The following is a 14256-nucleotide window of genomic DNA, read 5'->3' on the forward strand; positions in this document are numbered from 1 at the left end:
AAAGTCAAACCGTGGCAATATGTTTACTCCTCTCATGTTGCATTGAATTCTTTGTTACCTTTATAGTTGATTGGTTATCCACATAAGTCACAATCGGTTTTTTCTTGTGGATGTTCCAGTTCCTTCAAGAGATTCCGTAGCCAAATAGCTTTTCGAATAGTAGACGAAGCCCCCATATACTCCGCCTCACAGGTAGACAAGGCTACAATTCCTTGTTTTTTGGATGTCTAAGAAAATGCTGTAAAATTAAGAGAGAGAACACATAGCCAGTAGTACTTTTCATCTCATCTTGGTCACATCTACAATCATTATCTGAATAACCAACTAATTTTGCTTCATCACCATAAGCATAGAATAAACCAAGATTCAAAGGGTGTTTGATGTACCTTAGGATCCTTTTTGCAGCTAACCAATGAGTCTCTATTGGTCTCTCCATGTATCAACTCACAAGTCTAACTCCGTAGACAGTATCTGACCACCAAGTTGAAGTTCCAATATATATTTTGCAATTATCATTAATAAACCTTTGTTGAAACCACTTTCTTTTCTTGTTTCCCCCAAATCCAATGACATTAAATTAGTCATTGCAAAATTATTTTCACTACTAAAAATTTAGTTGAAACCTAACATATGAAATTAGGTGGGCCGACATTAAATCATGAATCCCACGTTACAATTACTCTTGACGCATTTGCGGCTACCAACAACAACCTTGTTAATTTCAATCGCGCCTCTCAAAGAGAGTCCTCCTAATTCTTATACTTAATACACAAAAATGATTGGAACAAATGAAAACAAACCACGAGTTTTGAATCTTATAATTTGCATTTGCAGAAGTGATATGCACAGAGCTGGCATGCCGATATGCCATTCTTTTGAAGATCTGTACCTTGCAGCACAAACATCAATGTCCCAGAATAAATAACTTACGCTTTTGAACAAGCCGCAGAACCCAGATTAAAAATTGGGTCAATACCTAAACAATTATTGACCAGCAACTATGAGGATTGAAATCCATATAATTTTATTTAAATTTGAAATTTTCAAATTCATAAATTCCAATCGTCTATCTTATCTAAACATTTAAAATAAGACATATCTCAGAATTTAATAAAGAAATTACCTCATTAAATTTTCTTGAGGGTAGCTTTCTCATTAAATTTTAAAATATGACTTATTTTAAATGCCTAGATGAGATGGACTGTCAATCCCAAATGTGATTAATATAAATTTAGCATTCCAAGGTAGAATTGCCAGACACCAACAAACAATTCCAGGTGAGGAATTTATTGGCACTCTGGTGTTCGGACTCCACTCATCAAGATGTCTGAAACCTCTTATCTTTATTCTGCAAAGCTTCTTCATCAACCTGTTGCTCAAGCATAAGCTTTATACAATAACCACTTGAACACAAATTAGTGTAAATAGAAACGCTTACAAATACAACATACAATTCTCACAAACAACCCAAACAATAAATGCATAGACACACTTAAAGGCAAAAAAAATAAAATAAAAATTGAACACCTCAATCACTCTCACTTTCCCTTGGAGAGCGCCAAGGTTCGAAAATGTTTTGATTTCTGTCTTGAATTGGATGAAAGTAAGGCTGCAGACTCGATTTGGTTGTCTCAGTATGCCACTTCAATGCGTTCCACCAACTTGAGTCTCCTTTTATTTCTTTTATGTTTTCTGCATTTTGATCGGTAAGAGGCAGCTTCCAAACACCATCGCAATTGAACACATGAACTTGCTCTAGAAGTGGCCATGTCTCTTCGTTTCCGGAAAGAGTACTTAATTGGGGAAGGCTCTCCAATTCCAATATCCGTAGGCTTGGAACAACAAGATGTGGAGCAATATTTTGCTCGGAATGATGCCTAAAGAGCTGACCTAAACTGTCACAGTGCCGCACCTTGATTACTTCTAGGTTTGACAGGCTCTGAAAGAAGTCGTCACACGTACCACAGTAAAAAAGATATTCCATTTTGGAACACCACTCCACTTCTAATAATTTTAGATGTTGAAATCCCAGCCTAAGATCATCAAACAGTAGTGAAATGCTTTCTCCATTTTTCAGTTGTCGAAGACAAAGTTTCTCCAGGTTTGGTAGTAGATCACACTTGGCACGTGCTCTTGCCAATACACTGCTGTCACAGTTCCAAATGGTAAGAGATTTTAAACCAGCAAAGCAGCCAACACTGTTAATGACCAAGTCTTCTAGCATATTGCCCAGTCCCAAACATTTATGAAAGTTGAGAGAACTTGCATTACTCAACAATGGCCCAATACGTTCTTCTGAGGTAAGATCAAGACTACTGAGAGACCACACCATCTCTTTTTCATGTCCACTTTCTAAGTAATTCTCCGTTGGGCCAACAGAAAAATTGAATTGTCTTAATCTATCCATCCAGGAAAGATCTTCATCGCTGAAATATGGGATTCTCTCCAATCTGATGTAGAGGACAAGTAATCGCTTGAGGCATTTTAGCTCTTCAAAACATGCCATTTCTTCTTGTACATCTCTCTTCACACTGAAACAGTAACCACTACGTGTCATATCCAAAACTTCTAAATAAGACAATCGAGATATAATTCCAGCTTGAATGGTTTTTAGGTTGCGAGTGCGGGATAGGCTTAGATGCATCAAGTTGCTCAAATTTTCCATCCCTTTTGGCAATTCTCTGATACAAGTGAGAGAGAGGTCAAGCACCTGAAGTTTACTAAGCCCTCCCAGTGGGGGTAACCCTTCAAGACAGGAGCAACCCCCTAAAAGAAGAGCACGAAGTTCACCAAGTTGAAGTAGAGACAAAGGCATTGACTGGATGCGGGTTTCGCTCATATTTAAGACCCTGAGTGCTTCAAATCCTTGCAAGAATCTCTCAGGAACTCTGTTGAGGGGACGATTACCTTGTAGTAGCAAAGTGGAGACCTCTGAACATTGTACCACAAAATCTGGCAGACTTATTAGCTTGTTATTCATGAACGAAACTCTTTTGGGAGAATATGATAACTTGACAACTGACATCTCGCTCAAGCCAATCCCAGAACGAACAAGGGATTTACATCCATCCTCAGACGACGAAGCAATCCATATAGCAACATCACGAACAACGTCATGCATTTTTACCGTATCCTCATGGGCACCATCTTCCAACAAACAAGAATCCTTCAGATTTTCAATTAAATGAATTACACAATTGAATGAATCCTCATAGTTTTCTTGCTCATCTAGCAAACCTTCAGCCAGCCAGCACCGTGCGAGTTCACTTATTGCAATTGAGAAGTCCTCTGGAAACAAAGAGCAATACAAGAAACAATATTTTATATTTTTACCTCCTAATGAGTCATAACTCCACTTCAATGGCTTATAAATCTTATCCGCGATGTTTGGTGGACAAGACACTGGTCTTCGCAATTCATTTAAGGCATGTTTCCATAGTTCGACCTTTGTCTTTTCTCTCATAGCAGCTCCCATGGTGACGAGGGCCAAAGGCAATCCGCAACATTCTCTAACGATTGCTTTTGCAAATGGTCTAATGTGTTCCAAATTAGTCAAATTCCCTGCATTTCTACTAAATAATTGCCAAGATTCTTCATCATTTAAAACAGCCACTTTAACTTGAACATCGGTCATCATGTGCCTACGAACATCAAAAAATCGAGTTGTCAATATGATCGTAGAACCCTTATGATCTTCAGGCTGTGGGACACCCAAATTGTCCAAATCAATTTTCTCCCACACATCATCTAGAATGAGCATAAATTTTTCCTCCTTCTGAAGTCTTCGATAAAGTCGACTAGCCAACTTCTCCATACTTTCTCCCATTTTTCTTTCCAAATTCAATCTTTCAGCTATTTGTTCCTGGACTTTTCTCATGTCCAAATTCAGGGAAATAGTAACCCATATGATGATGCCAAAAGGCTGCATTGAGGAAATGCTCTTAAGCTTATTGTTCAAGTTTCTTACCAGAGTAGTCTTGCCTACTCCTCCCATACCCCAAATACCGATCCTTCGGACTTCGTTATCAGACAATAAAGTCATAATTTCGGCTAAAGTCTTTGATGGTGTTGTTTGATCTTGAATTGTTGGTCCAGGAATGTGCTCCACTGCGCTGGGCATTGAATGATTGACTGCCACAGCACCACAATGTGAACTCCCAGCTTCTAGGAGTCTTTTTATCTCTTTGAGCTTTTCTACCACTTCCCTATTTATTCCATACCGTTTTCTGCAATTCAAGGATTGTCGAGAAAGCTTTTTTTCTTGAATCTGATTGACTTGAAGCTGAAGCTCTTCAACCTCCTTAAGCCACTCTATAACTTGGGTTCTCAGTACTTTCCCTTCTTTCTCAGCTAATTCTGTTTCATTTTTCACTTCATCTTTGACAGCCAAGAGGCCTTTCATCTCCCTTTCCAAAATGTCAAGGTTTGATTGGAATTTGATAATGTCCTTGATCTTAGAATAGATAGAGCCACAGAGAAACTTGCCAGTTGCTACTACCGCCGCTCCAACAATTTCCATGCCTGCCATTTGTTATGTGAGATGCCACAAGCTTAAAAAATTCACAGCCAAAGAACTGCTAAAGAACGCAAAGAGTTATATAATAAAATTAAAATAAAATAAAAAAGAATTAATTTAGTTCATCGTTTCTAAATCCCAAATTAAAATCCTTATTTTTTTTCACAAATATATTTTAACTCCTTCGCTGTATTTTCGTCTAATTTAGTAACGCTCGTTAATACACATTAACAATTTTGTCACCCCACTGCTAGTTGTGGCAACGCGCAGTCACCCAAAACAGAGGGAGCTTAGCAATTGGGGTGGTCGTCCCCTTCCTCCCTTGCGAGGTGCAGGGATGATGTTCTTTTTTTTTTTTTTTTTTAGAATTAATTTTTTAATAAAATATTTGTTTTCTTTTTAAATTTATTTATTTATTTAATTTTTTATAAGTATGTGGCAAAAATGCTACATCAACATTAACGAGCGTTACTAAATTGATTGAAAAACTCATAGTAGTTAATTGAAACTTGCAAAAAACTTAAAAAAGATTTAAAATTCAAATTTACAAACCGTGTACATTGAAATGAAGCTCTTTTAAGGGTTTAGGGATGTAATCGAGCAAAGCCGAGCTCGGCCTGTTTGAGCTTGTTGAACAAATCAAGAAACAATTTTTTTTTTTCCTCAAATCCTAAGCAAATCTTAACCTAAAACAAGCCAATACAAGCATCCAACCAAAGTCCCCTCAAAGCAACAAATCTTCTTCCTTTTCAGTTAACAATATAGAAAGAACCTAAGAATTAACAAAGAAAATAACGAAAAGTGTAACAAACGAAAAAAGTAGATGCAATGTCTGAGGATGATATCTCTCAGCTATGATTAGCCATTAATTAACTTAGTCTTGTTTTGTTTTGGTACTACGGACCTCCCAAAATATATATGAGCATTTTTACGCTTTTACAGCACACGAAATGCACAAACCTAGAAGTAATTAAGGTACGGTGAAGCTTTGCTCATGAGCTTACTCCAAGGCTAGCCGAGTTTCGGCATATTCTTAAAATTATGTTCGAGCTTTGTTTATTTAATAAACGAACCGATACTTAGTTGAATTAATTCGAGTTGAGTCCGAGCATTTTTAAGAGTACCTCCGCTCGCTTATAGCCCTATAGCCCTATGAGGAGTAAAAATAACATTTAAAATTTAGCGTTTAGGAGTAAATATAATATTTCCCTTTATTTTTTATTTATTTATTTATTTGTTGGCTTTGCTTATAAATGATTTTGGGAAAATTACAGTTTACCCCCCCAAAGTTGACAGCGTTTTTCAATTCGAACATCAAAATTTCAATTTTTGCAATTCAACCCCCACAAAGTTCCAATTTTTTTCAATTCAACCAATATTATCCTAAAATTCTCATATTGCCCCTAAATTTTTTTTTTATTTATTATTATTATTATTTATGAAAAATAAATAAATTTGGAGTTGCAAAAATGGCCAGATGGCTACCACCCCAAATTTTATTTTTAATTTTTTATAAAAAATAAAAAAATAAAAATTATGGGCAATATGGAAAGTTTTGGATATAATTGGTCAAATTGCAAAAATTTGAAACTTTGGAGGGTGGATTACAAAAATTGAAACTTTGGTGTTCGAATTAAAAAACTCTGTTAACTTTGAGGGGGTAAACTGTAATTTTCCTAATGATTTTAGCTTTCAACAAACTAAAAACTATAAAATCAAACATAAGATCCAAAATATTCATTTATCTTCCTCATTTTTCTAAGCAACCAAATACAATATAAGATCCGAACAAAATAAGAATAAAAGCTCACTAGAAATCAAGCAAAATATCAAGGTGCCGATTGATTACCTCTTGATATCAGGGGGGACTGCGGTGACAGTGGGTCAGTGGAAGAGATGGAGGCAGATCGAGGAGAAAGTGAGAAAACGATGAGTTATGCAGGAGCCCATTTTTACATTTGCTTATAAAGACATTTTTGGCTGCTTGGGGCCATGTCTCTGTCTAGCAATCTCAATCTAATCTTCTTGTCTTCTTATCTTCCTTAAAATAAACAAAAAATAGTTCACCAACCAGTCACTCCTCTCTCTCTCTCTATCTCTCGTACAAGACTTTTCTTCTTCTTCTTTATTGCAATAAACAAAAATAATAATAATAATAAATTTTTTTTTTTTTTTTTTTTTTAACATGTCCGCACAAGAAGGGTGGAAATTCGAATTAGTAACCTCCATTTTATTAGGCTTGGTCCCAACCAAATGAGCTACGTCTTTGGGGCAAAAAAAAAACTCATCTAAGAGCACTAGCAACAGCTTTCCAACCATTTTTCCTCAACTTAGGGAATAAAACTACTTTTCGATTCCCTATAAAAAAAACATTTCACAATAGATTCCCTTATTTTTTCCTGTATGAATTAAATACTATTTCTTTTTATCATTGCAACCAATGAAAGAGGAGAGAAGTGAGAGAATTGTTGGGACATGTGAAGGAAAGAGGAGAGAGAATGATTTATTAATAATTTAATAAAGCATTGGGTATCTACAATGCATTAAGAAACACTGTAAATACCCTTTGGTGTAAGTTTAATATCGGGCTTTTGATGTGGGTGTATTTTGTGGTTTTTTTTAAAAAAATATTTTTAAACGTAAAAAAGGAAATGACATATAAAACATCTATTGCTAGTGCTTTAAGTTAATGCTTAAGACACATTAGTTTAGAAAACTTTAGGTAAAAATATATTTTGTCCCCCTAAACTATCCGTAGAGCGACAATTTTAACCTCAAACTTTCAAAAGTGACATACGACCCCCTAACTATCCGATGTTAGCAAAATAATACATCTGTTTATTATTTCCGTCATTTTGGATGGAAATATAGTCACATGCCCAAAATACCCTCACTTTCCCTCTTTCTCTCTCTCTCTCTCTCTCCCCAAACGCTTGCTCCCCCTCTCTCGGCCAGCAAGGCACCAGCTCCGGCAGCCCCCATTTTCCCTAAAATTTTCCTACGCTCCTCTATCTTGACGATCCTTGGCCATCAAACACGCCCACGCACCACGACCGGCACGGAACCAGCTCCGCCGACGAACCCGTCCATCAGCTCCCGCCATTACGGAACCAGCTCCGCCACGACGCCCACCAAAGAATTCCCAGAAAATCAACAAAGAAGAACACCCAAACCCAGCCGTGGGTATGAGTTTTAGAGTTTGATTTTGAGTGTTAATCCTTGTTGATTTTCTGGGGTATTCTTGGCTGAATGGGTGATCCTTGTTGATTTTGAGTGTTAATCCTTGTTAATCCTTGTTGATTTTGTTTTGCATTCACCGGCAAACAGAGAGAAAGAACCCCATTTTTGTTTGATGTTGCTGTGCTGTGTTTTGTCAAAAAAAATTAGTAGCTGCCGTGCAATTTGTACCCAGTGAGAGGAAGAAGGGAGAAAGAAAAGAAAGAAGGGACTCAGCAATACCCAAAGAAAAAGAAAAGGAAAAAATGTCTCTGATTGAAGCAATTTATTCAAGAAATGGCATCGCTAAAACTGAGAAAGAAAGAAAGAGACCAAAATCACCAACCAAATTTCAAGCACTCTTCTTCTGCTGCATATCAACCACCTGCGAAAGATCGGCCAAAGAGAATTCATCGCCGGCCAAGAACTGGGTTTCGGTGATTTGGCGGGACCACTGGTGTTATCGCCGACCGGCGCGGGATTCGGTGGCGGGACCGCTGGTCGTTGCCCGCTGGTCCAGCGAAGAAGAGGAAAAAAAGATGAGTGGGAGAGAAAGAGAAGAAGAGGAAAAAAAAAAAGTTTGATGTGTGCTTAGGGGAAGAAGAACAAGAGGAATTTAATAAGTCATGTTTTCTCATCATTAAATGCAGGGGAATTGCCAAGACCAACAAACAATTCCAGGTGAGGAATTTATTGGCATTCTGGCGTTCGGACTCCACTCATCAAGATATCTGAAGCCTCTTATCTTTATTCTGCAAAGCTTCTTCATCAACATGTTGCTCAAGCATACACTTAATAAAATAAGCACTTGAACACAAATAGAAACGCTTACATATACAACAATTCTCACAAACAACCCAAACAATAAATAATTATAGACACTTAGAGCCCCCCTCCCCCCCAAAAAAAAAAGGAAAAAAAAGTTGAACAGTACCTCAATCACATAGAACTCTGATTTGGATAAAAGCACCCAGGTTCGAAACTATCTTGAATTGGATGAAAGCAAGGTTGTAGACTAGATTTGTTTGACAGAATGGCACACCAATTCTCTAATACGAGTGAGAGAAAGGTCAAACACCTGAAGTCTACTTAGTCCTCCCAGTGGGGGTAACTATTCAAGATAGGAGTGACCCCCTAAAGGAAGAGCACGAAGTTGACCAAGTTGAAGTAGAGAAAAAGGCAATGAGCGGATGCGGGTTTCACTCATATTCAGGACCCTGAGTGCTTCAAATCCTTGCAAAAATCTCTCAGGAACTCTATCGAGGGGACGAGTACCTTGTAGTAGCAAAGTGGAGGCCTCTGAACATTGTACCACACAATCTCGCAACTTTATTATCTTGCTATTTATGAACGAAACTCTTTTAGGAGAATATCATAACTTGACAACTGACATCTCGCTCAAGCCAATCTCAGAACGAACAAGAGATTTACATCCATCCTCAAATGACGAAGCAATCCATATAGCAACATCACGAACAACATCATGCATTTTTTGCAGTGTCCTCACAGGCACCATCTTCTAACAAACAAGAATCCTTCAAGTTTTCAATTAAATGAATTACACAATTGAATGAATCCCCATAGTTTTCTTGCTCATTTAGCAAACCTTCTGCTAACCAGCACCGTTCACTTATCGCAATTGAGAAGTCCTCTGGAAACAAAGAGCAATACAAGAAACAATATTTTATATTTTTACCTTCTAATGAGTCATAACTCCACTTCAATGGCTTATAGATCTTGTCCATGATGTTTAGTGGACAAGACTGGTCTTTGCAATTCATTTAAGGCATGTTTCCACAATTCGACCTTCGTCTTTTCTCTCATAGCAGCTCCCATGGTGACGAGGGCCAAAGGCAATCCGCAAACATTCTCTAGCAATGCTTTTGCAAATGGTCTAATGTGTTCCAAATTAGTCAAATTCCCTGCATTTCTACTAAACATTGTTGGTCCAGGAACGTGCTATACTGCTCTGGGCATTGAATGATTGACAGCCACAACACCACAATGTGAACTCCCAGCTTCTATGAGTAAATGCACCATTTCAATTTAGTCCCTCGTTTCTAAATCCCAAATTAAAATCCTTATTTTTTTCGCAAATATAATTTAACTACTTCCTTGTGTTTTTGTCCAATTTAGTAATGCTCGTTATTCCACGTCAACATTTTTGTCACCTCATTTCTAGTCGTGGCAACATGCAGTCACCCCAAGCATAGGGGTTGGCCCGCGCGAGCTACCCCAAACAAAGGGGGATCGGGATTCCCAGCAATAGCTGAGGAATTGCCCATTAAAAATGGTTGAAATCTTAGCCATTGAATTTCATTTAATGGTTTATACACTGCCACATGTCCATTTAATTAAAAAATACTAAAATAATATTTAAGTTTCAAAAAGAAAATATAAAACAAAATAATAAAAAAATAAAAAATAAAAAAGTATGGGGTGGGCGGCCACCCCTAGGGTCGCCGGCCACCCCATCTGAGACTTGGGGGTGGCTTTCAGCAACCCCCTTGGGCCAAACTTCCCCCCCCCCCCCCCCCAAAAAAAAGGGTTTGGTCTCGGCCATCCCATACTTTTCTTATTATTTTGTTTAATATTTTCTTTTTAAAAATTAAATAATATTTTAGTATTTTTTAATTAAAGAGACATGTGGCAAACTATAAACCATTGGATGAAATTTAATGGCTAGGATTTCATCCATTTTTTATGGGCAATTCCCCAGCTATTGCTGGGGATCCCGATCCAACAGAGGGAGCGTGCGATTGGAGTGGTCATCTCCTCCCATGCGAGGTGGAGGGGGGCGTTTTTTTTTTTTAGATTTAATTTTTTTAATAAAATAAAATATTGTTTTTTAAAAAATATGTGGCAAAAACGCTACTTCAACATTAACTAGCGTTACTAAATTGAATGAAAAACTCATAGTAGTTAATTGAAACTTGCAAAAAACTTAAAAAAGATTTAAAATTCGAATTCACAAACTAAGTACATTGAAATGAAGCTCTTGAGGGATTAGGGATGTAATCGAACTGTGTTGAGCTTGGCCTCTTTGAGCTCGGCTTGAGCTCAAGTCTTCCTACTCAAGCTCAGCTCAATTGTTTTTGTATAGATTCGAGCTCGGCTCGAACTCGGTAGAGAAATGCAAAACAACGAGCCTGGGCTCGTTTAATTTTTTTAAGCAATTTTGACCTCGTTGAACAAATCAACAACCAAAATTTTTTTTTTTCTCAAATCCGAAGCAAATCTTCGCCTAAAACAAGCCAATACAAGCATCCAACCAAAATCCCCTCAAAGCAAAAAATCTTCTTTCTTTTCAGTTAACAATATAGTAAAAAGGGGATTTGGCTTCTGTTATGCAAAATGGCACAGTTTTGCATAACAGTCCATGCAAAACTGTGTCGTTTTGCATGTAGTCAAGTGCTGTTTTAAAACTCCTCCCGCGGTTAGAAACCAAACATCAGACTTAAAACCAACTTTCTTCTTAAAAAAAGAAGAAGAAGAAAGAAGTCTTGGTGGTTGAGAAACATGGATTTGTCACTTCAAATCTTGCAGATCCAGTGAGAGAAAGCTGACATTGGTGGCTGAGAAACATGGATTTGGGTTCACATAGAGAAGGGTGTTCCTCTGAAGAACCTCACGAGCTCTCTCTGTATATTTGATTTCGATGTCCTCCAATTCTTTCGCCTCCAAGGCTCCGACAAGCAAGGCAACCACGTAGTTAAAATGGGATTTTTTTCGATGTCCTCCAATGTTTTATATGTTGATTAATGGGATTTTTTATTTTATTTTATTTTTTATTTTTCCGTAGTTGAAATTCCTTGTCTATTATTTTGAGCAATTTGAGCTATTATTTTGACTGACTAATTAGTCAAAAGGGTGTTTATGTTTGAGATATTTTGGCGTCTGGGTGTTTATGTATTTTTCCGTAGTTGAAATTCAATGCTTTATGGTTATTGTTTAATGGAAGATAGTTTATGTGTTTGGTGCTTTTGACTGATTAATTAGTCAAAAGGGTTTGCTTGATTTGGGTTTTTTTGGGGATTTTTAATTTCATCTGTGTGCAAAAAGTTGTTGAATTTCCACTGCTGTTATTTTTTTTTAAGGAATCTTTATGGTCGGTTTTTTTTTTTTTTTTTTTTTGCAGGTTTCTTCATCCTTTGGAACTTTCCTCTCTCTTGTGCAGCAGCTGTGTGTGTTTAAGTCTGATGTTATCTCTTGTGCAGCAACTGTTTTTAAGTCTAACGTTTGGTTTCAAACGGCGTGTGGAGTTTTAAAACAGCACTTGGGGGGCGTTTGTTAAACCCCCCTCACATTCCCCCACATCCACCACACTATTCACTTTATTTTTTTCAAAAAAAATATTCGTACTTTTATATCAAATTATTCACTTTTTATATCACATCATTTATTTATTTTTATTATTCAAATAAAAAAATCACTACAAAACAAAATTTTTTACTTTCCGATACCACTTTTTCATTTTTTTATACTAATCATTATTTTTTTTTATTCTTTTTATCCATGAAGTGCAATGTGGTTTAACAAACACTCCCTTGGACTCCATGCAAAACGGCACAGTATTGCATGAACTGTTATGCAAAACTATGTCGTTTTGCATAACAGCCTACTGCATAGAAGCCGGATCCGTAAAAAGGAATGTGGGAGAGAGAAAACATGCTCATACTATTCTCAAGCTTTCTCTAGAAGCTTTTCTTGGAGTTATTTGTTGAGTTTTAATGCTTGGTTAGTTGGTTGCTCCATTAGCAACAATCATAAAAAATCTCAACCCTACACTTCAATAGCTTTCCCTAACAACCGTTGGATCAGTAATCCAACAGCGAATAATACTTGAGATGCAACTAAACTAATTAGAAAGTTATACATATAACGTGTACGTATAATATATTTAAACTCTAAAAAAATGTCTATTATATATACTGATTAGAAAAAATATATATATATTGTATGGCATGCTCTTAAAAATATATTCAAGCTTTGTTTATTTAATAAACGAACTGATCCTAACTCGAATTAATTCGAGTTGAGTCTGAACATTTTCACGAGTATCTATGCTCGCTTACAGCCTTATAAGAAGTATATATAATATTTCTCTTTATTTTATTTTATTTTTATTTTTTGGCTTTGCTTATAAATGATTTTAGCTTTTCATCAAACTAAAAACTATAACATCAAGAAAAATGCTAGGTTTACTAACAAATTTTACAAAAAAAACGTTTCTCTTCCTCATTTTTCTAAGCAACCAAATACAATACCAGATCCGAACAAAAGCTCACTAGAAATAAAGCAAAATATCAAAGTGTCGATCGAGTACCTCTTGATATGAGGGAGAACTGCAGCGAGGAGCCCATTTTTACATTTGCTTATAAAGTTATTTTTTGCTGTTTGGGGCCATATCTCTGGCTCACAATCTCAATCTAATCTTCTTGTCTTCCTAAAGATAAACAAAAAATAATTCACCAACTAGTCGCTCCTTAATTTCTATTTCTCTCTCTCTCTCTCTCTTTTTCTAATTTTTTTTTTTTTTCCTAATTCCTCTCTCTCTCTTTTATTACTAAAGACAAAGAACAAATAATGAGACTAGAGGAGAGTAGAGGAATTCTTCTTCATATTTCACTTAGGAAAAAACACCTTACAAAGCCTAATAAATATAGGCATACAAAGACAACAGAAACTCATCTAAGTTGATGCTTCCATTGAAAAACTGAAAAACACATCATTTGAGAAAACTAAAGGAACTTAATGACTTCTACACTTTAGAAAACTAAACCTTCTTATGTTTGTTTTGATTTGTAGAGTTTCCAACATGCCCCTTCAAATCAAAATCATCCTCATGCCAAGCTTGTCTCTTTGCCTCATGAAAATTGCACCTGATAATGGCTTAGTAAATATATTTGCTACTTGTTCAATGGTGTGGCAATACTGTCGCTAATTCACATGGTATCTAAGAAAGTCGAACCGTGACAATATGTTTACTCCTCCCATGTTGCATTGAATTCTTTGCTACTTTTATAGCTAATTGGTTATCCACATAAATTACGGTCGTTTTTTTTTTTCTTGTGGACGTTTCAGATCCTTCAAGAGGTTCCTAGGCCCTATAGCTTCTCGAACAGTAGACGAAGTTGCCACATACTCCGCCTCACGGGTAGACAAGGCTACAATTCCTTGTTTCTTGGATGTCCAAACTAAATGCTGTAAAACTAAAATAGAACATATAGCCTGTGGTACTTTTCCTCCCATCTTTGTCACATCTCCGATCACTATCCAAATGATCAACTAATTTTGCTTCATCACCATAAGCATAGAATAAACTAAGATACAAAGTGCCTTTGATGTACCTTAGGACCCATTTTGCATCTTTCAAAAAAAAAAAAAAAAAAGAAGGATCCATTTTGCAGCTAACCAATGAGTCTCCTTCGGTGTCTCCATCTATCAACTCACAAGTCCAACTCCACAAACAATATTTGGCCACCATTTTGCAGCTAACCAATGAGTCTCCTTTGGTGTCTCCA

The 14256-nt window shown here is 36.6% G+C and overlaps 1 pseudogene across 1 annotated transcript; it reads right to left on the bottom strand.

Annotated features, from left to right (window-relative positions):
• Positions 1-1528: 1528 nt before the first annotated feature.
• On the bottom strand, positions 1529-6499 carry LOC132171792 (disease resistance protein At4g27190 pseudogene; annotated as a pseudogene). Its single transcript, XR_015911448.1, has 2 exons — positions 6366-6499; positions 1529-4521 (listed from the first exon to the last, which is right to left on the bottom strand). The product of XR_015911448.1 is annotated as a disease resistance protein At4g27190 pseudogene (transcript).
• Between the last annotated feature and the right edge of the window lie 7757 nt (positions 6500-14256).

The sequence above is a fragment of the Corylus avellana genome, chromosome 1 (assembly GCF_965113065.1).
Source record: "Corylus avellana chromosome 1, dhCorAvel1.hap1.2, whole genome shotgun sequence".
Lineage (NCBI taxonomy): Eukaryota > Viridiplantae > Streptophyta > Magnoliopsida > Fagales > Betulaceae > Corylus > Corylus avellana.